General features: G+C 47.8%; 47 non-coding genes and 12 pseudogenes across 47 annotated transcripts; all 59 read left to right on the forward strand.

Annotated features, from left to right (window-relative positions):
* The first annotated feature begins 144 nt into the window (after positions 1-144).
* LOC138537569 (5S ribosomal RNA) lies at positions 145-263 on the forward strand. Its single transcript, XR_011285701.1, has one exon. It is a non-coding gene; the product is annotated as a 5S ribosomal RNA (ribosomal RNA).
* A 106-nt stretch (positions 264-369) lies between these two features.
* On the forward strand, positions 370-488 carry LOC138537354 (5S ribosomal RNA). The gene has a single exon (XR_011285493.1). It is a non-coding gene; the product is annotated as a 5S ribosomal RNA (ribosomal RNA).
* A 106-nt stretch (positions 489-594) lies between these two features.
* Positions 595-713, forward strand: LOC138541331 (5S ribosomal RNA). The gene has a single exon (XR_011289340.1). It is a non-coding gene; the product is annotated as a 5S ribosomal RNA (ribosomal RNA).
* A 106-nt stretch (positions 714-819) lies between these two features.
* LOC138540546 (5S ribosomal RNA) lies at positions 820-938 on the forward strand. The gene has a single exon (XR_011288590.1). It is a non-coding gene; the product is annotated as a 5S ribosomal RNA (ribosomal RNA).
* A 106-nt stretch (positions 939-1,044) lies between these two features.
* Positions 1,045-1,163, forward strand: LOC138541693 (5S ribosomal RNA). Its single transcript, XR_011289694.1, has one exon. It is a non-coding gene; the product is annotated as a 5S ribosomal RNA (ribosomal RNA).
* Positions 1,164-1,269: 106 nt separating this feature from the next.
* On the forward strand, positions 1,270-1,378 carry LOC138545818 (5S ribosomal RNA; annotated as a pseudogene).
* Positions 1,379-1,841: 463 nt separating this feature from the next.
* LOC138551300 (5S ribosomal RNA) lies at positions 1,842-1,960 on the forward strand. Its single transcript, XR_011295026.1, has one exon. It is a non-coding gene; the product is annotated as a 5S ribosomal RNA (ribosomal RNA).
* Positions 1,961-2,066: 106 nt separating this feature from the next.
* LOC138545788 (5S ribosomal RNA) lies at positions 2,067-2,185 on the forward strand. Its single transcript, XR_011290857.1, has one exon. It is a non-coding gene; the product is annotated as a 5S ribosomal RNA (ribosomal RNA).
* Positions 2,186-2,291: 106 nt separating this feature from the next.
* LOC138542380 (5S ribosomal RNA) lies at positions 2,292-2,410 on the forward strand. The gene has a single exon (XR_011290363.1). It is a non-coding gene; the product is annotated as a 5S ribosomal RNA (ribosomal RNA).
* Positions 2,411-2,516: 106 nt separating this feature from the next.
* On the forward strand, positions 2,517-2,625 carry LOC138544143 (5S ribosomal RNA; annotated as a pseudogene).
* Positions 2,626-2,731: 106 nt separating this feature from the next.
* LOC138550920 (5S ribosomal RNA) lies at positions 2,732-2,850 on the forward strand. The gene has a single exon (XR_011294661.1). It is a non-coding gene; the product is annotated as a 5S ribosomal RNA (ribosomal RNA).
* A 659-nt stretch (positions 2,851-3,509) lies between these two features.
* On the forward strand, positions 3,510-3,628 carry LOC138537570 (5S ribosomal RNA). The gene has a single exon (XR_011285702.1). It is a non-coding gene; the product is annotated as a 5S ribosomal RNA (ribosomal RNA).
* A 106-nt stretch (positions 3,629-3,734) lies between these two features.
* LOC138537355 (5S ribosomal RNA) lies at positions 3,735-3,853 on the forward strand. The gene has a single exon (XR_011285494.1). It is a non-coding gene; the product is annotated as a 5S ribosomal RNA (ribosomal RNA).
* A 106-nt stretch (positions 3,854-3,959) lies between these two features.
* LOC138541332 (5S ribosomal RNA) lies at positions 3,960-4,078 on the forward strand. The gene has a single exon (XR_011289341.1). It is a non-coding gene; the product is annotated as a 5S ribosomal RNA (ribosomal RNA).
* Positions 4,079-4,184: 106 nt separating this feature from the next.
* LOC138542282 (5S ribosomal RNA) lies at positions 4,185-4,303 on the forward strand. The gene has a single exon (XR_011290269.1). It is a non-coding gene; the product is annotated as a 5S ribosomal RNA (ribosomal RNA).
* Positions 4,304-4,409: 106 nt separating this feature from the next.
* LOC138545819 (5S ribosomal RNA) lies at positions 4,410-4,518 on the forward strand (annotated as a pseudogene).
* A 464-nt stretch (positions 4,519-4,982) lies between these two features.
* Positions 4,983-5,101, forward strand: LOC138537571 (5S ribosomal RNA). Its single transcript, XR_011285703.1, has one exon. It is a non-coding gene; the product is annotated as a 5S ribosomal RNA (ribosomal RNA).
* Positions 5,102-5,207: 106 nt separating this feature from the next.
* LOC138537356 (5S ribosomal RNA) lies at positions 5,208-5,326 on the forward strand. The gene has a single exon (XR_011285495.1). It is a non-coding gene; the product is annotated as a 5S ribosomal RNA (ribosomal RNA).
* Positions 5,327-5,432: 106 nt separating this feature from the next.
* LOC138542438 (5S ribosomal RNA) lies at positions 5,433-5,551 on the forward strand. Its single transcript, XR_011290419.1, has one exon. It is a non-coding gene; the product is annotated as a 5S ribosomal RNA (ribosomal RNA).
* Positions 5,552-5,657: 106 nt separating this feature from the next.
* Positions 5,658-5,776, forward strand: LOC138540547 (5S ribosomal RNA). Its single transcript, XR_011288591.1, has one exon. It is a non-coding gene; the product is annotated as a 5S ribosomal RNA (ribosomal RNA).
* Positions 5,777-5,882: 106 nt separating this feature from the next.
* LOC138540548 (5S ribosomal RNA) lies at positions 5,883-6,001 on the forward strand. The gene has a single exon (XR_011288592.1). It is a non-coding gene; the product is annotated as a 5S ribosomal RNA (ribosomal RNA).
* Positions 6,002-6,107: 106 nt separating this feature from the next.
* LOC138544776 (5S ribosomal RNA) lies at positions 6,108-6,216 on the forward strand (annotated as a pseudogene).
* Positions 6,217-6,679: 463 nt separating this feature from the next.
* LOC138551301 (5S ribosomal RNA) lies at positions 6,680-6,798 on the forward strand. Its single transcript, XR_011295027.1, has one exon. It is a non-coding gene; the product is annotated as a 5S ribosomal RNA (ribosomal RNA).
* Positions 6,799-6,904: 106 nt separating this feature from the next.
* Positions 6,905-7,023, forward strand: LOC138545799 (5S ribosomal RNA). The gene has a single exon (XR_011290858.1). It is a non-coding gene; the product is annotated as a 5S ribosomal RNA (ribosomal RNA).
* A 106-nt stretch (positions 7,024-7,129) lies between these two features.
* Positions 7,130-7,248, forward strand: LOC138542381 (5S ribosomal RNA). Its single transcript, XR_011290364.1, has one exon. It is a non-coding gene; the product is annotated as a 5S ribosomal RNA (ribosomal RNA).
* Positions 7,249-7,354: 106 nt separating this feature from the next.
* Positions 7,355-7,463, forward strand: LOC138544144 (5S ribosomal RNA; annotated as a pseudogene).
* Positions 7,464-7,569: 106 nt separating this feature from the next.
* On the forward strand, positions 7,570-7,688 carry LOC138537943 (5S ribosomal RNA). Its single transcript, XR_011286061.1, has one exon. It is a non-coding gene; the product is annotated as a 5S ribosomal RNA (ribosomal RNA).
* Positions 7,689-7,794: 106 nt separating this feature from the next.
* LOC138544588 (5S ribosomal RNA) lies at positions 7,795-7,903 on the forward strand (annotated as a pseudogene).
* A 106-nt stretch (positions 7,904-8,009) lies between these two features.
* LOC138542382 (5S ribosomal RNA) lies at positions 8,010-8,128 on the forward strand. The gene has a single exon (XR_011290365.1). It is a non-coding gene; the product is annotated as a 5S ribosomal RNA (ribosomal RNA).
* A 106-nt stretch (positions 8,129-8,234) lies between these two features.
* On the forward strand, positions 8,235-8,343 carry LOC138544146 (5S ribosomal RNA; annotated as a pseudogene).
* A 106-nt stretch (positions 8,344-8,449) lies between these two features.
* On the forward strand, positions 8,450-8,568 carry LOC138550921 (5S ribosomal RNA). Its single transcript, XR_011294662.1, has one exon. It is a non-coding gene; the product is annotated as a 5S ribosomal RNA (ribosomal RNA).
* Positions 8,569-8,674: 106 nt separating this feature from the next.
* Positions 8,675-8,783, forward strand: LOC138546623 (5S ribosomal RNA; annotated as a pseudogene).
* Positions 8,784-9,247: 464 nt separating this feature from the next.
* LOC138537573 (5S ribosomal RNA) lies at positions 9,248-9,366 on the forward strand. Its single transcript, XR_011285704.1, has one exon. It is a non-coding gene; the product is annotated as a 5S ribosomal RNA (ribosomal RNA).
* A 106-nt stretch (positions 9,367-9,472) lies between these two features.
* Positions 9,473-9,591, forward strand: LOC138537357 (5S ribosomal RNA). Its single transcript, XR_011285496.1, has one exon. It is a non-coding gene; the product is annotated as a 5S ribosomal RNA (ribosomal RNA).
* A 106-nt stretch (positions 9,592-9,697) lies between these two features.
* LOC138541334 (5S ribosomal RNA) lies at positions 9,698-9,816 on the forward strand. The gene has a single exon (XR_011289343.1). It is a non-coding gene; the product is annotated as a 5S ribosomal RNA (ribosomal RNA).
* A 106-nt stretch (positions 9,817-9,922) lies between these two features.
* On the forward strand, positions 9,923-10,041 carry LOC138542545 (5S ribosomal RNA; annotated as a pseudogene).
* Positions 10,042-10,147: 106 nt separating this feature from the next.
* Positions 10,148-10,256, forward strand: LOC138545820 (5S ribosomal RNA; annotated as a pseudogene).
* Positions 10,257-10,710: 454 nt separating this feature from the next.
* On the forward strand, positions 10,711-10,829 carry LOC138537574 (5S ribosomal RNA). The gene has a single exon (XR_011285705.1). It is a non-coding gene; the product is annotated as a 5S ribosomal RNA (ribosomal RNA).
* A 106-nt stretch (positions 10,830-10,935) lies between these two features.
* Positions 10,936-11,054, forward strand: LOC138537359 (5S ribosomal RNA). Its single transcript, XR_011285498.1, has one exon. It is a non-coding gene; the product is annotated as a 5S ribosomal RNA (ribosomal RNA).
* Positions 11,055-11,160: 106 nt separating this feature from the next.
* On the forward strand, positions 11,161-11,279 carry LOC138537360 (5S ribosomal RNA). The gene has a single exon (XR_011285499.1). It is a non-coding gene; the product is annotated as a 5S ribosomal RNA (ribosomal RNA).
* Positions 11,280-11,385: 106 nt separating this feature from the next.
* LOC138541335 (5S ribosomal RNA) lies at positions 11,386-11,504 on the forward strand. The gene has a single exon (XR_011289344.1). It is a non-coding gene; the product is annotated as a 5S ribosomal RNA (ribosomal RNA).
* Positions 11,505-11,610: 106 nt separating this feature from the next.
* LOC138540550 (5S ribosomal RNA) lies at positions 11,611-11,729 on the forward strand. The gene has a single exon (XR_011288593.1). It is a non-coding gene; the product is annotated as a 5S ribosomal RNA (ribosomal RNA).
* Positions 11,730-11,835: 106 nt separating this feature from the next.
* LOC138541694 (5S ribosomal RNA) lies at positions 11,836-11,954 on the forward strand. The gene has a single exon (XR_011289695.1). It is a non-coding gene; the product is annotated as a 5S ribosomal RNA (ribosomal RNA).
* Positions 11,955-12,060: 106 nt separating this feature from the next.
* LOC138541827 (5S ribosomal RNA) lies at positions 12,061-12,179 on the forward strand. The gene has a single exon (XR_011289823.1). It is a non-coding gene; the product is annotated as a 5S ribosomal RNA (ribosomal RNA).
* A 106-nt stretch (positions 12,180-12,285) lies between these two features.
* On the forward strand, positions 12,286-12,404 carry LOC138541336 (5S ribosomal RNA). The gene has a single exon (XR_011289345.1). It is a non-coding gene; the product is annotated as a 5S ribosomal RNA (ribosomal RNA).
* A 106-nt stretch (positions 12,405-12,510) lies between these two features.
* LOC138540552 (5S ribosomal RNA) lies at positions 12,511-12,629 on the forward strand. Its single transcript, XR_011288595.1, has one exon. It is a non-coding gene; the product is annotated as a 5S ribosomal RNA (ribosomal RNA).
* Positions 12,630-12,735: 106 nt separating this feature from the next.
* LOC138545822 (5S ribosomal RNA) lies at positions 12,736-12,844 on the forward strand (annotated as a pseudogene).
* A 463-nt stretch (positions 12,845-13,307) lies between these two features.
* On the forward strand, positions 13,308-13,426 carry LOC138551302 (5S ribosomal RNA). The gene has a single exon (XR_011295028.1). It is a non-coding gene; the product is annotated as a 5S ribosomal RNA (ribosomal RNA).
* A 106-nt stretch (positions 13,427-13,532) lies between these two features.
* On the forward strand, positions 13,533-13,651 carry LOC138545810 (5S ribosomal RNA). The gene has a single exon (XR_011290859.1). It is a non-coding gene; the product is annotated as a 5S ribosomal RNA (ribosomal RNA).
* Positions 13,652-13,757: 106 nt separating this feature from the next.
* On the forward strand, positions 13,758-13,876 carry LOC138542383 (5S ribosomal RNA). Its single transcript, XR_011290366.1, has one exon. It is a non-coding gene; the product is annotated as a 5S ribosomal RNA (ribosomal RNA).
* A 106-nt stretch (positions 13,877-13,982) lies between these two features.
* LOC138544147 (5S ribosomal RNA) lies at positions 13,983-14,091 on the forward strand (annotated as a pseudogene).
* A 106-nt stretch (positions 14,092-14,197) lies between these two features.
* LOC138550922 (5S ribosomal RNA) lies at positions 14,198-14,316 on the forward strand. Its single transcript, XR_011294663.1, has one exon. It is a non-coding gene; the product is annotated as a 5S ribosomal RNA (ribosomal RNA).
* Positions 14,317-14,975: 659 nt separating this feature from the next.
* LOC138537575 (5S ribosomal RNA) lies at positions 14,976-15,094 on the forward strand. The gene has a single exon (XR_011285706.1). It is a non-coding gene; the product is annotated as a 5S ribosomal RNA (ribosomal RNA).
* Positions 15,095-15,200: 106 nt separating this feature from the next.
* LOC138537361 (5S ribosomal RNA) lies at positions 15,201-15,319 on the forward strand. Its single transcript, XR_011285500.1, has one exon. It is a non-coding gene; the product is annotated as a 5S ribosomal RNA (ribosomal RNA).
* A 106-nt stretch (positions 15,320-15,425) lies between these two features.
* Positions 15,426-15,544, forward strand: LOC138541337 (5S ribosomal RNA). The gene has a single exon (XR_011289346.1). It is a non-coding gene; the product is annotated as a 5S ribosomal RNA (ribosomal RNA).
* Positions 15,545-15,650: 106 nt separating this feature from the next.
* LOC138542283 (5S ribosomal RNA) lies at positions 15,651-15,769 on the forward strand. The gene has a single exon (XR_011290270.1). It is a non-coding gene; the product is annotated as a 5S ribosomal RNA (ribosomal RNA).
* A 106-nt stretch (positions 15,770-15,875) lies between these two features.
* Positions 15,876-15,994, forward strand: LOC138537362 (5S ribosomal RNA). Its single transcript, XR_011285501.1, has one exon. It is a non-coding gene; the product is annotated as a 5S ribosomal RNA (ribosomal RNA).
* A 106-nt stretch (positions 15,995-16,100) lies between these two features.
* LOC138541338 (5S ribosomal RNA) lies at positions 16,101-16,219 on the forward strand. Its single transcript, XR_011289347.1, has one exon. It is a non-coding gene; the product is annotated as a 5S ribosomal RNA (ribosomal RNA).
* Positions 16,220-16,325: 106 nt separating this feature from the next.
* On the forward strand, positions 16,326-16,444 carry LOC138542284 (5S ribosomal RNA). Its single transcript, XR_011290271.1, has one exon. It is a non-coding gene; the product is annotated as a 5S ribosomal RNA (ribosomal RNA).
* The last annotated feature ends 80 nt before the right edge of the window (positions 16,445-16,524 follow it).

Here is a 16,524-nt window from a genome sequence, read left to right on the forward strand (position 1 = left end):
CAGACATAGGAGTCCTGAATGGGCCCACCAGTCTTATATATCTCGCCTGATCGAGCGATGAGCGTGGTATCATGTTGCAAGTGGCTGCATGGCTTAGCTTACTAAATGCAAATGCATAAGAGTAATATTCTTAGCATTCCTAGAGCCTACGGCCACACCACACTGAATGCACCCGATCTCGTCTGATCTCGGAAGTTAAGCAGTGTCAGGCCTAGTTAGTACCTGGATGGGAGACTGCCTGGGAATACCAGGTGCTGTAGGCTTTTTTGTGCTCCAAGTTCAGGAAGTGAGCCCTTTCTCAATTGCCTTTTAAAACTGCAAGGTCTAGCCGACTAGATGCTTAAAAGTACAAAACTCACTAGGCCCAGAGCCTACGGCCACACCACACTGAATGCGCCTGATCTTGTCTGATCTCAGAAGCTAAGCAGTGTCGGGCCTAGTTAGTACCTGGATGGGAGACCGCCTGGGAATACCAGGTGCTGTAGGCTTTTTTGTACTCCAAGTTCAGGAAGTGAGCCATTTCTCAATTGCCTTTCAAAACTGCAAGGTCTAGCCGACTAGATGCTTAAAAGTACAAAACTCACAAGGCCCAGAGCCTACGGCCACACCACACTGAATGCGTCCGATCTCGTCTGATCTCGGAAGCTAAGCAGTGTCGGGCCTCGTTAGTACTTGGATGGGAGACCGCCTGTGAATACCAGGTGCTGTAGGCTTTTTTGTGCTCCAAGTTCAGGAAGTGAGCCATTTCTCAATTGCCTTTCAAAACTGCAAGGTCTAGCTGACTAGATGCTTAAAAGTACAAAACTCACAAGGCCCAGAGCCTACGGCCACACCACACTGATTGCGCCCGATCTAGTCTGATCTCGGAAGCTAAGCAGTGTCGGGCCTAGTTAGTACCTGGATGGGAGACCACCTGGGAATACCAGGTGCTGTAGGCTTTTTTGTGCTCCAAGTTCAGGAAGTGAGCCATTTCACAATTGCCTTTCAAAACTGCAAGGTCTAGCCGACTAGATGCTTAAAAGTACAAAACTCACTAGGCCCAGAGCCTACGGCCACACCACACTGAATGCACCCGATCTCGTCTGATCTTGGAAGTTAAGCAGTGTCAGGCCTAGTTAGTACCTGGATGGGAGACTGCCTGGGAATACCAGGTGCTGTAGGCTTTTTTGTGCTCCAAGTTCAGGAAGTGAGCCATTTCACAATTGCCTTTCAAAACTGCAAGGTCTAGCCGACTAGATGCTTAAAAGTACAAAACTCACTAGGCCCAGAGCCTACGGCCACACCACACTGAATGCGCCCGATCTCGGAAGCTAAGCAGGGTCCGGCCTAGTTAGTACCTGGATGGGAGACTGCCTGGGAATACCAGGTGCTGTAGGCTTTTTTGTGCTCCATGATTAGTAATTGCGCAACTTCTCAATTATTTTTCAAATTTGGTATGTTTCCAAAATAATTGTATCCCGTTTTATAGCGGAAATGTTGGACAACATCATGAGGGCTGGAGCTACCTTTTTACATAGAATTAGCATACAGGTAGTGTGTTAATGGGTAATAAATCGACTTTCACATGTAATGCAGTACAGAGAATATTGAGTCCTTCAAGAGGCATGAAAGAAAACCATTATTGTGTTGATTGTTCTCTCCACCTCCCTGCAACAGACACAGGATGGATGAATTAAAGTTATCCTACCAGACATAGGAGTCCTGAATGGGCCCACCAGTCTTATATATCTCGCCTGATCGAGCCTGATCGAGCGATGAGCGTGGTATCATGTTGCAAGTGGCTGCATGGCTTAGCTTACTAAATGCAAATGCATAAGAGTAATATTCTTAGCATTCCTAGAGCCTACGGCCACACCACACTGAATGCACCCGATCTCGTCTGATCTCGGAAGTTAAGCAGTGTTAGGCCTAGTTAGTACCTGGATGGGAGACTGCCTGGGAATACCAGGTGCTGTAGGCTTTTTTGTGCTCCAAGTTCAGGAAGTGAGCCCTTTCTCAATTGCCTTTCAAAACTGCAAGGTCTAGCCGACTAGATGCTTAAAAGTACAAAACTCACTAGGCCCAGAGCCTACGGCCACACCACACTGAATGCGCCTGATCTCGTCTGATCTCAGAAGCTAAGCAGTGTCGGGCCTAGTTAGTACCTGGATGGGAGACCGCCTGGGAATACCAGGTGCTGTAGGCTTTTTTGTACTCCAAGTTCAGGAAGTGAGCCATTTCTCAATTGCCTTTCAAAACTGCAAGGTCTAGCCGACTAGATGCTTAAAAGTACAAAACTCACAAGGCCCAGACCCTACGGCCACACCACACTGAATGCGCCCGATCTCGTCTGATCTCGGAAGCTAAGCAGTGTCGGGCCTCGTTAGTACCTGGATGGGAGACCGCCTGGGAATACCAGGTGCTGTAGCCTTTTTTGTGCTCCAAGTTCAGGAAGTGAGCCATTTCTCAATTGCCTTTCAAAACTGCAAGGTCTAGCTGACTAGATGCTTAAAAGTACAAAACTCACTAGGCCCAGAGCCTACGGCCGCACCACACTGATTGCGTCTGATCTCAGAAGCTAAGCAGTGTCGGGCCTAGTTAGTACCTGGATGGGAGACCACCTGGGAATACCAGGTGCTGTAGGCTTTTTTGTGCTCCAAGTTCAGGAAGTGAGCCATTTCACAATTGCCTTTCAAAACTGCAAGGTCTAGCCGACTAGATGCTTAAAAGTACAAAACTCACTAAGCCCAGAGCCTACGGCCACACCACACTGAATGCGCCCGATCTCATCTGATCTCAGAAGCTAAGCAGTGTCGGGCCTAGTTAGTACCTGGATGGGAGACCGCCTGGGAATACCAGGTGCTGTAGGCTTTTTTGTGCTCCAAGTTCAGGAAGTGAGCCATTTCACAATTTCCTTTCAAAACTGCAAGGTCTAGCCGACTAGATGCTTAAAAGTACAAAACTCACTAGGCCCAGAGCCTACGGCCACACCACACTGAATGCGCCCCATGGGCCTAGTTAGTACCTGGATGGGAGACTGCCTGGGAATACCAGGTGCTGTAGGCTTTTTTTGTGCTCCATGATTAGTAATTGCGCAACTTCTCAATTATTTTTCAAATTTGGTATGTTTCCAAAATAATTGTATCCCGTTTTATAGCGGAAATGTTGGACAACATCATGAGGGCTGGAGCTACCTTTTTACATAGAATTAGCATACAGGTAGTGTGTTCATGGGTAATAAATCGACTTTCACATGTAATGCAGTACAGAGAATATTGAGTCCTTCAAGAGGCATGAAAGAAAACCATTATTGTGTTGATTGTTCTCTCCACCTCCCTGCAACAGACACAGGATGGATGAATTAAAGTTATCCTACCAGACATAGGAGTCCTGAATGGGCCCACCAGTCTTATATATCTCGCCTGATCGAGCCTGATCGAGCGATGAGCGTGGTATCATGTTGCAAGTGGCTGCATGGCTTAGCTTACTAAATGCAAATGCATAAGAGTAATATTCTTAGCATTCCTAGAGCCTACGGCCACACCACACTGAATGCACCCGATCTCGTCTGATCTCGGAAGTTAAGCAGTGTCAGGCCTAGTTAGTACCTGGATGGGAGACTGCCTGGGAATACCAGGTGCTGTAGGCTTTTTTGTGCTCCAAGTTCAGGAAGTGAGCCCTTTCTCAATTGCCTTTTAAAACTGCAAGGTCTAGCCGACTAGATGCTTAAAAGTACAAAACTCACTAGGCCCAGAGCCTACGGCCACACCACACTGAATGCGCCTGATCTTGTCTGATCTCAGAAGCTAAGCAGTGTCGGGCCTAGTTAGTACCTGGATGGGAGACCGCCTGGGAATACCAGGTGCTGTAGGCTTTTTTGTACTCCAAGTTCAGGAAGTGAGCCATTTCTCAATTGCCTTTCAAAACTGCAAGGTCTAGCCGACTAGATGCTTAAAAGTACAAAACTCACAAGGCCCAGAGCCTACGGCCACACCACACTGAATGCGTCCGATCTCGTCTGATCTCGGAAGCTAAGCAGTGTCGGGCCTCGTTAGTACTTGGATGGGAGACCGCCTGTGAATACCAGGTGCTGTAGGCTTTTTTGTGCTCCAAGTTCAGGAAGTGAGCCATTTCTCAATTGCCTTTCAAAACTGCAAGGTCTAGCTGACTAGATGCTTAAAAGTACAAAACTCACAAGGCCCAGAGCCTACGGCCACACCACACTGATTGCGCCCGATCTAGTCTGATCTCGGAAACTAAGCAGTGTCGGGCCTAGTTAGTACCTGGATGGGAGACCACCTGGGAATACCAGGTGCTGTAGGCTTTTTTGTGCTCCAAGTTCAGGAAGTGAGCCATTTCACAATTGCCTTTCAAAACTGCAAGGTCTAGCCGACTAGATGCTTAAAAGTACAAAACTCACTAGGCCCAGAGCCTACGGCCACACCACACTGAATGCGCCCGATCTCGGAAGCTAAGCAGGGTCCGGCCTAGTTAGTACCTGGATGGGAGACTGCCTGGGAATACCAGGTGCTGTAGGCTTTTTTTGTGCTCCATGATTAGTAATTGCGCAACTTCTCAATTATTTTTCAAATTTGGTATGTTTCCAAAATAATTGTATCCCGTTTTATAGCGGAAATGTTGGACAACATCATGAGGGCTGGAGCTACCTTTTTACATAGAATTAGCATACAGGTAGTGTGTTCATGGGTAATAAATCGACTTTCACATGTAATGCAGTACAGAGAATATTGAGTCCTTCAAGAGGCATGAAAGAAAACCATTATTGTGTTGATTGTTCTCTCCACCTCCCTGCAACAGACACAGGATGGATGAATTAAAGTTATCCTACCAGACATAGGAGTCCTGAATGGGCCCACCAGTCTTATATATCTCGCCTGATCGAGCCTGATCGAGCGATGAGCGTGGTATCATGTTGCAAGTGGCTGCATGGCTTAGCTTACTAAATGCAAATGCATAAGAGTAATATTCTTAGCATTCCTAGAGCCTACGGCCACACCACACTGAATGCACCCGATCTCGTCTGATCTCGGAAGTTAAGCAGTGTCAGGCCTAGTTAGTACCTGGATGGGAGACTGCCTGGGAATACCAGGTGCTGTAGGCTTTTTTGTGCTCCAAGTTCAGGAAGTGAGCCCTTTCTCAATTGCCTTTTAAAACTGCAAGGTCTAGCCGACTAGATGCTTAAAAGTACAAAACTCACTAGGCCCAGAGCCTACGGCCACACCACACTGAATGCGCCTGATCTTGTCTGATCTCAGAAGCTAAGCAGTGTCGGGCCTAGTTAGTACCTGGATGGGAGACCGCCTGGGAATACCAGGTGCTGTAGGCTTTTTTGTACTCCAAGTTCAGGAAGTGAGCCATTTCTCAATTGCCTTTCAAAACTGCAAGGTCTAGCCGACTAGATGCTTAAAAGTACAAAACTCACAAGGCCCAGAGCCTACGGCCACACCACACTGAATGCGTCCGATCTCGTCTGCTCTCGGAAGCTAAGCAGTGTCGGGCCTCGTTAGTACTTGGATGGGAGACCGCCTGTGAATACCAGGTGCTGTAGGCTTTTTTGTGCTCCAAGTTCAGGAAGTGAGCCATTTCTCAATTGCCTTTCAAAACTGCAAGGTCTAGCTGACTAGATGCTTAAAAGTACAAAACTCACAAGGCCCAGAGCCTACGGCCACACCACACTGATTGCGCCCGATCTAGTCTGATCTCGGAAGCTAAGCAGTGTCGGGCCTAGTTAGTACCTGGATGGGAGACCACCTGGGAATACCAGGTGCTGTAGGCTTTTTTGTGCTCCAAGTTCAGGAAGTGAGCCATTTCTCAATTGCCTTTCAAAACTGCAAGGTCTAGCTGACTAGATGCTTAAAAGTACAAAACTCACAAGGCCCAGAGCCTACGGCCACACCACACTGATTGCGCCCGATCTAGTCTGATCTCGGAAGCTAAGCAGTGTCGGGCCTAGTTAGTACCTGGATGGGAGACCACCTGGGAATACCAGGTGCTGTAGGCTTTTTTGTGCTCCAAGTTCAGGAAGTGAGCCATTTCACAATTGCCTTTCAAAACTGCAAGGTCTAGCCGACTAGATGCTTAAAAGTACAAAACTCACTAGGCCCAGAGCCTACGGCCACACCACACTGAATGCGCCCGATCTCGGAAGCTAAGCAGGGTCGGGCCTAGTTAGTACCTGGATGGGAGACTGCCTGCGAATACCAGGTGCTGTAGGCTTTTTTGTGCTCCATGATTAGTAATTGCGCAACTTCTCAATTATTTTTCAAATTTGGTATGTTTCCAAAATAATTGTATCCCGTTTTATAGCGGAAATGTTGGACAACATCATGAGGGCTGGAGCTACCTTTTTACATAGAATTAGCATACAGGTAGTGTGTTCATGGGTAATAAATCGACTTTCACATGTAATGCAGTACAGAGAATATTGAGTCCTTCAAGAGGCATGAAAGAAAACCATTATTGTGTTGATTGTTCTCTCCACCTCCCTGCAACAGACACAGGATGGATGAATTAAAGTTATCCTACCAGACATAGGAGTCCTGAATGGGCCCACCAGTCTTATATATCTCGCCTGATCGAGCCTGATCGAGCGATGAGCGTGGTATCATGTTGCAAGTGGCTGCATGGCTTAGCTTACTAAATGCAAATGCATAAGAGTAATATTCTTAGCATTCCTAGAGCCTACGGCCACACCACACTGAATGCACCCGATCTCGTCTGATCTCGGAAGTTAAGCAGTGTTAGGCCTAGTTAGTACCTGGATGGGAGACTGCCTGGGAATACCAGGTGCTGTAGGCTTTTTTGTGCTCCAAGTTCAGGAAGTGAGCCCTTTCTCAATTGCCTTTCAAAACTGCAAGGTCTAGCCGACTAGATGCTTAAAAGTACAAAACTCACTAGGCCCAGAGCCTACGGCCACACCACACTGAATGCGCCTGATCTCGTCTGATCTCAGAAGCTAAGCAGTGTCGGGCCTAGTTAGTACCTGGATGGGAGACCGCCTGGGAATACCAGGTGCTGTAGGCTTTTTTGTACTCCAAGTTCAGGAAGTGAGCCATTTCTCAATTGCCTTTCAAAACTGCAAGGTCTAGCCGACTAGATGCTTAAAAGTACAAAACTCACAAGGCCCAGACCCTACGGCCACACCACACTGAATGCGCCCGATCTCGTCTGATCTCGGAAGCTAAGCAGTGTCGGGCCTCGTTAGTACCTGGATGGGAGACCGCCTGGGAATACCAGGTGCTGTAGCCTTTTTTGTGCTCCAAGTTCAGGAAGTGAGCCATTTCTCAATTGCCTTTCAAAACTGCAAGGTCTAGCTGACTAGATGCTTAAAAGTACAAAACTCACTAGGCCCAGAGCCTACGGCCGCACCACACTGATTGCGTCTGATCTCAGAAGCTAAGCAGTGTCGGGCCTAGTTAGTACCTGGATGGGAGACCACCTGGGAATACCAGGTGCTGTAGGCTTTTTTGTGCTCCAAGTTCAGGAAGTGAGCCATTTCACAATTGCCTTTCAAAACTGCAAGGTCTAGCCGACTAGATGCTTAAAAGTACAAAACTCACTAAGCCCAGAGCCTACGGCCACACCACACTGAATGCGCCCGATCTCATCTGATCTCAGAAGCTAAGCAGTGTCGGGCCTAGTTAGTACCTGGATGGGAGACCGCCTGGGAATACCAGGTGTTGTAGGCTTTTTTGTGCTCCAAGTTCAGGAAGTGAGCCATTTCACAATTTCCTTTCAAAACTGCAAGGTCTAGCCGACTAGATGCTTAAAAGTACAAAATTCACTAGGCCCAGAGCCTACGGCCACACCACACTGAATGCGCCCCATCTCGGAAGCTAAGCAGGGTCGGGCCTAGTTAGTACCTGGATGGGAGACCGCCTGGGAATACCAGGTGCTGTAGGCTTTTTTGTACTCCAAGTTCAGGAAGTGAGCCATTTCTCAATTGCCTTTCAAAACTGCAAGGTCTAGCCGACTAGATGCTTAAAAGTACAAAACTCACAAGGCCCAGACCCTACGGCCACACCACACTGAATGCGCCCGATCTCGTCTGATCTCGGAAGCTAAGCAGTGTCGGGCCTCGTTAGTACCTGGATGGGAGACCGCCTGGGAATACCAGGTGCTGTAGCCTTTTTTGTGCTCCAAGTTCAGGAAGTGAGCCATTTCTCAATTGCCTTTCAAAACTGCAAGGTCTAGCTGACTAGATGCTTAAAAGTACAAAACTCACTAGGCCCAGAGCCTACGGCCGCACCACACTGATTGCGTCTGATCTCAGAAGCTAAGCAGTGTCGGGCCTAGTTAGTACCTGGATGGGAGACCACCTGGGAATACCAGGTGCTGTAGGCTTTTTTGTGCTCCAAGTTCAGGAAGTGAGCCATTTCACAATTGCCTTTCAAAACTGCAAGGTCTAGCCGACTAGATGCTTAAAAGTACAAAACTCACTAAGCCCAGAGCCTACGGCCACACCACACTGAATGCGCCCGATCTCATCTGATCTCAGAAGCTAAGCAGTGTCGGGCCTAGTTAGTACCTGGATGGGAGACCGCCTGGGAATACCAGGTGCTGTAGGCTTTTTTGTGCTCCAAGTTCAGGAAGTGAGCCATTTCACAATTTCCTTTCAAAACTGCAAGGTCTAGCCGACTAGATGCTTAAAAGTACAAAACTCACTAGGCCCAGAGCCTACGGCCACACCACACTGAATGCGCCCCATCTCGGAAGCTAAGCAGGGTCGGGCCTAGTTAGTACCTGGATGGGAGACTGCCTGGGAATACCAGGTGCTGTAGGCTTTTTTTGTGCTCCATGATTAGTAATTGCGCAACTTCTCAATTATTTTTCAAATTTGGTATGTTTCCAAAATAATTGTATCCCGTTTTATAGCGGAAATGTTGGACAACATCATGAGGGCTGGAGCTACCTTTTTACATAGAATTAGCATACAGGTAGTGTGTTCATGGGTAATAAATCGACTTTCACATGTAATGCAGTACAGAGAATATTGAGTCCTTCAAGAGGCATGAAAGAAAACCATTATTGTGTTGATTGTTCTCTCCACCTCCCTGCAACAGACACAGGATGGATGAATTAAAGTTATCCTACCAGACATAGGAGTCCTGAATGGGCCCACCAGTCTTATATATCTCGCCTGATCGAGCCTGATCGAGCGATGAGCGTGGTATCATGTTGCAAGTGGCTGCATGGCTTAGCTTACTAAATGCAAATGCATAAGAGTAATATTCTTAGCATTCCTAGAGCCTACGGCCACACCACACTGAATGCACCCGATCTCGTCTGATCTCGGAAGTTAAGCAGTGTCAGGCCTAGTTAGTACCTGGATGGGAGACTGCCTGGGAATACCAGGTGCTGTAGGCTTTTTTGTGCTCCAAGTTCAGGAAGTGAGCCCTTTCTCAATTGCCTTTTAAAACTGCAAGGTCTAGCCGACTAGATGCTTAAAAGTACAAAACTCACTAGGCCCAGAGCCTACGGCCACACCACACTGAATGCGCCTGATCTTGTCTGATCTCAGAAGCTAAGCAGTGTCGGGCCTAGTTAGTACCTGGATGGGAGACCGCCTGGGAATACCAGGTGCTGTAGGCTTTTTTGTACTCCAAGTTCAGGAAGTGAGCCATTTCTCAATTGCCTTTCAAAACTGCAAGGTCTAGCCGACTAGATGCTTAAAAGTACAAAACTCACAAGGCCCAGAGCCTACGGCCACACCACACTGAATGCGTCCGATCTCGTCTGATCTCGGAAGCTAAGCAGTGTCGGGCCTCGTTAGTACTTGGATGGGAGACCGCCTGTGAATACCAGGTGCTGTAGGCTTTTTTGTGCTCCAAGTTCAGGAAGTGAGCCATTTCTCAATTGCCTTTCAAAACTGCAAGGTCTAGCTGACTAGATGCTTAAAAGTACAAAACTCACAAGGCCCAGAGCCTACGGCCACACCACACTGATTGCGCCTGATCTAGTCTGATCTCGGAAACTAAGCAGTGTCGGGCCTAGTTAGTACCTGGATGGGAGACCACCTGGGAATACCAGGTGCTGTAGGCTTTTTTGTGCTCCAAGTTCAGGAAGTGAGCCATTTCACAATTGCCTTTCAAAACTGCAAGGTCTAGCCGACTAGATGCTTAAAAGTACAAAACTCACTAGGCCCAGAGCCTACGGCCACACCACACTGAATGCGCCCGATCTCGGAAGCTAAGCAGGGTCCGGCCTAGTTAGTACCTGGATGGGAGACTGCCTGGGAATACCAGGTGCTGTAGGCTTTTTTTGTGCTCCATGATTAGTAATTGCGCAACTTCTCAATTATTTTTCAAATTTGGTATGTTTCCAAAATAATTGTATCCCGTTTTATAGCGGAAATGTTGGACAACATCATGAGGGCTGGAGCTACCTTTTTACATAGAATTAGCATACAGGTAGTGTGTTCATGGGTAATAAATCGACTTTCACATGTAATGCAGTACAGAGAATATTGAGTCCTTCAAGAGGCATGAAAGAAAACCATTATTGTGTTGATTGTTCTCTCCACCTCCCTGCAACAGACACAGGATGGATGAATTAAAGTTATCCTACCAGACATAGGAGTCCTGAATGGGCCCACCAGTCTTATATATCTCGCCTGATCGAGCGATGAGCGTGGTATCATGTTGCAAGTGGCTGCATGGCTTAGCTTACTAAATGCAAATGCATAAGAGTAATATTCTTAGCATTCCTAGAGCCTACGGCCACACCACACTGAATGCACCCGATCTCGTCTGATCTCGGAAGTTAAGCAGTGTCAGGCCTAGTTAGTACCTGGATGGGAGACTGCCTGGGAATACCAGGTGCTGTAGGCTTTTTTGTGCTCCAAGTTCAGGAAGTGAGCCCTTTCTCAATTGCCTTTTAAAACTGCAAGGTCTAGCCGACTAGATGCTTAAAAGTACAAAACTCACTAGGCCCAGAGCCTACGGCCACACCACACTGAATGCGCCTGATCTTGTCTGATCTCAGAAGCTAAGCAGTGTCGGGCCTAGTTAGTACCTGGATGGGAGACCGCCTGGGAATACCAGGTGCTGTAGGCTTTTTTGTACTCCAAGTTCAGGAAGTGAGCCATTTCTCAATTGCCTTTTAAAACTGCAAGGTCTAGCCGACTAGATGCTTAAAAGTACAAAACTCACTAGGCCCAGAGCCTACGGCCACACCACACTGAATGCGCCTGATCTTGTCTGATCTCAGAAGCTAAGCAGTGTCGGGCCTAGTTAGTACCTGGATGGGAGACCGCCTGGGAATACCAGGTGCTGTAGGCTTTTTTGTACTCCAAGTTCAGGAAGTGAGCCATTTCTCAATTGCCTTTCAAAACTGCAAGGTCTAGCCGACTAGATGCTTAAAAGTACAAAACTCACAAGGCCCAGAGCCTACGGCCACACCACACTGAATGCGTCCGATCTCGTCTGATCTCGGAAGCTAAGCAGTGTCGGGCCTCGTTAGTACTTGGATGGGAGACCGCCTGTGAATACCAGGTGCTGTAGGCTTTTTTGTGCTCCAAGTTCAGGAAGTGAGCCATTTCTCAATTGCCTTTCAAAACTGCAAGGTCTAGCTGACTAGATGCTTAAAAGTACAAAACTCACAAGGCCCAGAGCCTACGGCCACACCACACTGATTGCGCCCGATCTAGTCTGATCTCGGAAGCTAAGCAGTGTCGGGCCTAGTTAGTACCTGGATGGGAGACCACCTGGGAATACCAGGTGCTGTAGGCTTTTTTGTGCTCCAAGTTCAGGAAGTGAGCCATTTCACAATTGCCTTTCAAAACTGCAAGGTCTAGCCGACTAGATGCTTAAAAGTACAAAACTCACTAGGCCCAGAGCCTACGGCCACACCACACTGAATGCACCCGATCTCGTCTGATCTTGGAAGTTAAGCAGTGTCAGGCCTAGTTAGTACCTGGATGGGAGACTGCCTGGGAATACCAGGTGCTGTAGGCTTTTTTGTGCTCCAAGTTCAGGAAGTGAGCCCTTTCTCAATTGCCTTTTAAAACTGCAAGGTCTAGCCGACTAGATGCTTAAAAGTACAAAACTCACTAGGCCCAGAGCCTACGGCCACACCACACTGAATGCGCCTGATCTTGTCTGATCTCAGAAGCTAAGCAGTGTCGGGCCTAGTTAGTACCTGGATGGGAGACCGCCTGGGAATACCAGGTGCAGTAGGCTTTTTTGTACTCCAAGTTCAGGAAGTGAGCCATTTCTCAATTGCCTTTCAAAACTGCAAGGTCTAGCCGACTAGATGCTTAAAAGTACAAAACTCACAAGGCCCAGAGCCTACGGCCACACCACACTGAATGCGTCCGATCTCGTCTGATCTCGGAAGCTAAGCAGTGTCGGGCCTCGTTAGTACTTGGATGGGAGACCGCCTGTGAATACCAGGTGCTGTAGGCTTTTTTGTGCTCCAAGTTCAGGAAGTGAGCCATTTCTCAATTGCCTTTCAAAACTGCAAGGTCTAGCTGACTAGATGCTTAAAAGTACAAAACTCACAAGGCCCAGAGCCTACGGCCACACCACACTGATTGCGCCCGATCTAGTCTGATCTCGGAAGCTAAGCAGTGTCGGGCCTAGTTAGTACCTGGATGGGAGACCACCTGGGAATACCAGGTGCTGTAGGCTTTTTTGTGCTCCAAGTTCAGGAAGTGAGCCATTTCACAATTGCCTTTCAAAACTGCAAGGTCTAGCCGACTAGATGCTTAAAAGTACAAAACTCACTAGGCCCAGAGCCTACGGCCACACCACACTGAATGCGCCCGATCTCGGAAGCTAAGCAGGGTCCGGCCTAGTTAGTACCTGGATGGGAGACTGCCTGGGAATACCAGGTGCTGTAGGCTTTTTTGTGCTCCATGATTAGTAATTGCGCAACTTCTCAATTATTTTTCAAATTTGGTATGTTTCCAAAATAATTGTATCCCGTTTTATAGCGGAAATGTTGGACAACATCATGAGGGCTGGAGCTACCTTTTTACATAGAATTAGCATACAGGTAGTGTGTTAATGGGTAATAAATCGACTTTCACATGTAATGCAGTACAGAGAATATTGAGTCCTTCAAGAGGCATGAAAGAAAACCATTATTGTGTTGATTGTTCTCTCCACCTCCCTGCAACAGACACAGGATGGATGAATTAAAGTTATCCTACCAGACATAGGAGTCCTGAATGGGCCCACCAGTCTTATATATCTCGCCTGATCGAGCCTGATCGAGCGATGAGCGTGGTATCATGTTGCAAGTGGCTGCATGGCTTAGCTTACTAAATGCAAATGCATAAGAGTAATATTCTTAGCATTCCTAGAGCCTACGGCCACACCACACTGAATGCACCCGATCTCGTCTGATCTCGGAAGTTAAGCAGTGTTAGGCCTAGTTAGTACCTGGATGGGAGACTGCCTGGGAATACCAGGTGCTGTAGGCTTTTTTGTGCTCCAAGTTCAGGAAGTGAGCCCTTTCTCAATTGCCTTTCAAAACTGCAAGGTCTAGCCGACTAGATGCTTAAAAGTACAAAACTCACTAGGCCCAGAGCCTACGGCCACACCACACTGAATGCGCCTGATCTCGTCTGATCTCAGAAGCTAAGCAGTGTCGGGCCTAGTTAGTACCTGGATGGGAGACCGCCTGGGAATACCAGGTGCTGTAGGCTTTTTTGTACTCCAAGTTCAGGAAGTGAGCCATTTCTCAATTGCCTTTCAAAACTGCAAGGTCTAGCCGACTAGATGCTTAAAAGTACAAAACTCACAAGGCCCAGACCCTACGGCCACACCACACTGAATGCGCCCGATCTCGTCTGATCTCGGAAGCTAAGCAGTGTCGGGCCTCGTTAGTACCTGGATGGGAGACCGCCTGGGAATACCAGGTGCTGTAGCCTTTTTTGTGCTCCAAGTTCAGGAAGTGAGCCATTTCTCAATTGCCTTTCAAAACTGCAAGGTCTAGCTGACTAGATGCTTAAAAGTACAAAACTCACTAGGCCCAGAGCCTACGGCCGCACCACACTGATTGCGTCTGATCTCAGAAGCTAAGCAGTGTCGGGCCTAGTTAGTACCTGGATGGGAGACCACCTGGGAATACCAGGTGCTGTAGGCTTTTTTGTGCTCCAAGTTCAGGAAGTGAGCCATTTCACAATTGCCTTTCAAAACTGCAAGGTCTAGCCGACTAGATGCTTAAAAGTACAAAACTCACTAAGCCCAGAGCCTACGGCCACACCACACTGAATGCGCCCGATCTCATCTGATCTCAGAAGCTAAGCAGTGTCGGGCCTAGTTAGTACCTGGATGGGAGACCGCCTGGGAATACCAGGTGCTGTAGGCTTTTTTGTGCTCCAAGTTCAGGAAGTGAGCCATTTCACAATTTCCTTTCAAAACTGCAAGGTCTAGCCGACTAGATGCTTAAAAGTACAAAACTCACTAGGCCCAGAGCCTACGGCCACACCACACTGAATGCGCCCCATGGGCCTAGTTAGTACCTGGATGGGAGACTGCCTGGGAATACCAGGTGCTGTAGGCTTTTTTTGTGCTCCATGATTAGTAATTGCGCAACTTCTCAATTATTTTTCAAATTTGGTATGTTTCCAAAATAATTGTATCCCGTTTTATAGCGGAAATGTTGGACAACATCATGAGGGCTGGAGCTACCTTTTTACATAGAATTAGCATACAGGTAGTGTGTTCATGGGTAATAAATCGACTTTCACATGTAATGCAGTACAGAGAATATTGAGTCCTTCAAGAGGCATGAAAGAAAACCATTATTGTGTTGATTGTTCTCTCCACCTCCCTGCAACAGACACAGGATGGATGAATTAAAGTTATCCTACCAGACATAGGAGTCCTGAATGGGCCCACCAGTCTTATATATCTCGCCTGATCGAGCCTGATCGAGCGATGAGCGTGGTATCATGTTGCAAGTGGCTGCATGGCTTAGCTTACTAAATGCAAATGCATAAGAGTAATATTCTTAGCATTCCTAGAGCCTACGGCCACACCACACTGAATGCACCCGATCTCGTCTGATCTCGGAAGTTAAGCAGTGTCAGGCCTAGTTAGTACCTGGATGGGAGACTGCCTGGGAATACCAGGTGCTGTAGGCTTTTTTGTGCTCCAAGTTCAGGAAGTGAGTCCTTTCTCAATTGCCTTTTAAAACTGCAAGGTCTAGCCGACTAGATGCTTAAAAGTACAAAACTCACTAGGCCCAGAGCCTACGGCCACACCACACTGAATGCGCCTGATCTTGTCTGATCTCAGAAGCTAAGCAGTGTCGGGCCTAGTTAGTACCTGGATGGGAGACCGCCTGGGAATACCAGGTGCTGTAGGCTTTTTTGTACTCCAAGTTCAGGAAGTGAGCCATTTCTCAATTGCCTTTCAAAACTGCAAGGTCTAGCCGACTAGATGCTTAAAAGTACAAAACTCACAAGGCCCAGAGCCTACGGCCACACCACACTGAATGCGTCCGATCTCGTCTGATCTCGGAAGCTAAGCAGTGTCGGGCCTCGTTAGTACTTGGATGGGAGACCGCCTGTGAATACCAGGTGCTGTAGGCTTTTTTGTGCTCCAAGTTCAGGAAGTGAGCCATTTCTCAATTGCCTTTCAAAACTGCAAGGTCTAGCTGACTAGATGCTTAAAAGTACAAAACTCACAAGGCCCAGAGCCTACGGCCACACCACACTGATTGCGCCCGATCTAGTCTGATCTCGGAAACTAAGCAGTGTCGGGCCTAGTTAGTACCTGGATGGGAGACCACCTGGGAATACCAGGTGCTGTAGGCTTTTTTGTGCTCCAAGTTCAGGAAGTGAGCCCTTTCTCAATTGCCTTTTAAAACTGCAAGGTCTAGCCGACTAGATGCTTAAAAGTACAAAACTCACTAGGCCCAGAGCCTACGGCCACACCACACTGAATGCGCCTGATCTTGTCTGATCTCAGAAGCTAAGCAGTGTCGGGCCTAGTTAGTACCTGGATGGGAGACCGCCTGGGAATACCAGGTGCTGTAGGCTTTTTTGTACTCCAAGTTCAGGAAGTGAGCCATTTCTCAATTGCCTTTCAAAACTGCAAGGTCTAGCCGACTAGATGCTTAAAAGTACAAAACTCACAAGGCCCAGAGCCTACGGCCACACCACACTGAATGCGTCCGATCTCGTCTGATCTCGGAAGCTAAGCAGTGTCGGGCCTCGTTAGTACTTGGATGGGAGACCGCCTGTGAATACCAGGTGCTGTAGGCTTTTTTGTGCTCCAAGTTCAGGAAGTGAGCCATTTCTCAATTGCCTTTCAAAACTGCAAGGTCTAGCTGACTAGATGCTTAAAAGTACAAAACTCACAAGGCCCAGAGCCTACGGCCACACCACACTGATTGCGCCCGATCTAGTCTGATCTCGGAAACTAAGCAGTGTCGGGCCTAGTTAGTACCTGGATGGGAGACCACCTGGGAATACCAGGTGCTGTAGGCTTTTTTGTGCTCCAAGTTCAGGAAGTGAGCCATTTCACAATTGCCTTTCAAAACTGCAAGGTCTAGCCGACTAGATGCTTA

This window comes from Ambystoma mexicanum, unplaced genomic scaffold, assembly GCF_040938575.1.
Source record: "Ambystoma mexicanum isolate Mex_15411 unplaced genomic scaffold, UKY_AmexF1_1 Mex_scaf10, whole genome shotgun sequence".
In the NCBI taxonomy this organism is placed as follows: Eukaryota; Metazoa; Chordata; class Amphibia; order Caudata; family Ambystomatidae; genus Ambystoma; species Ambystoma mexicanum.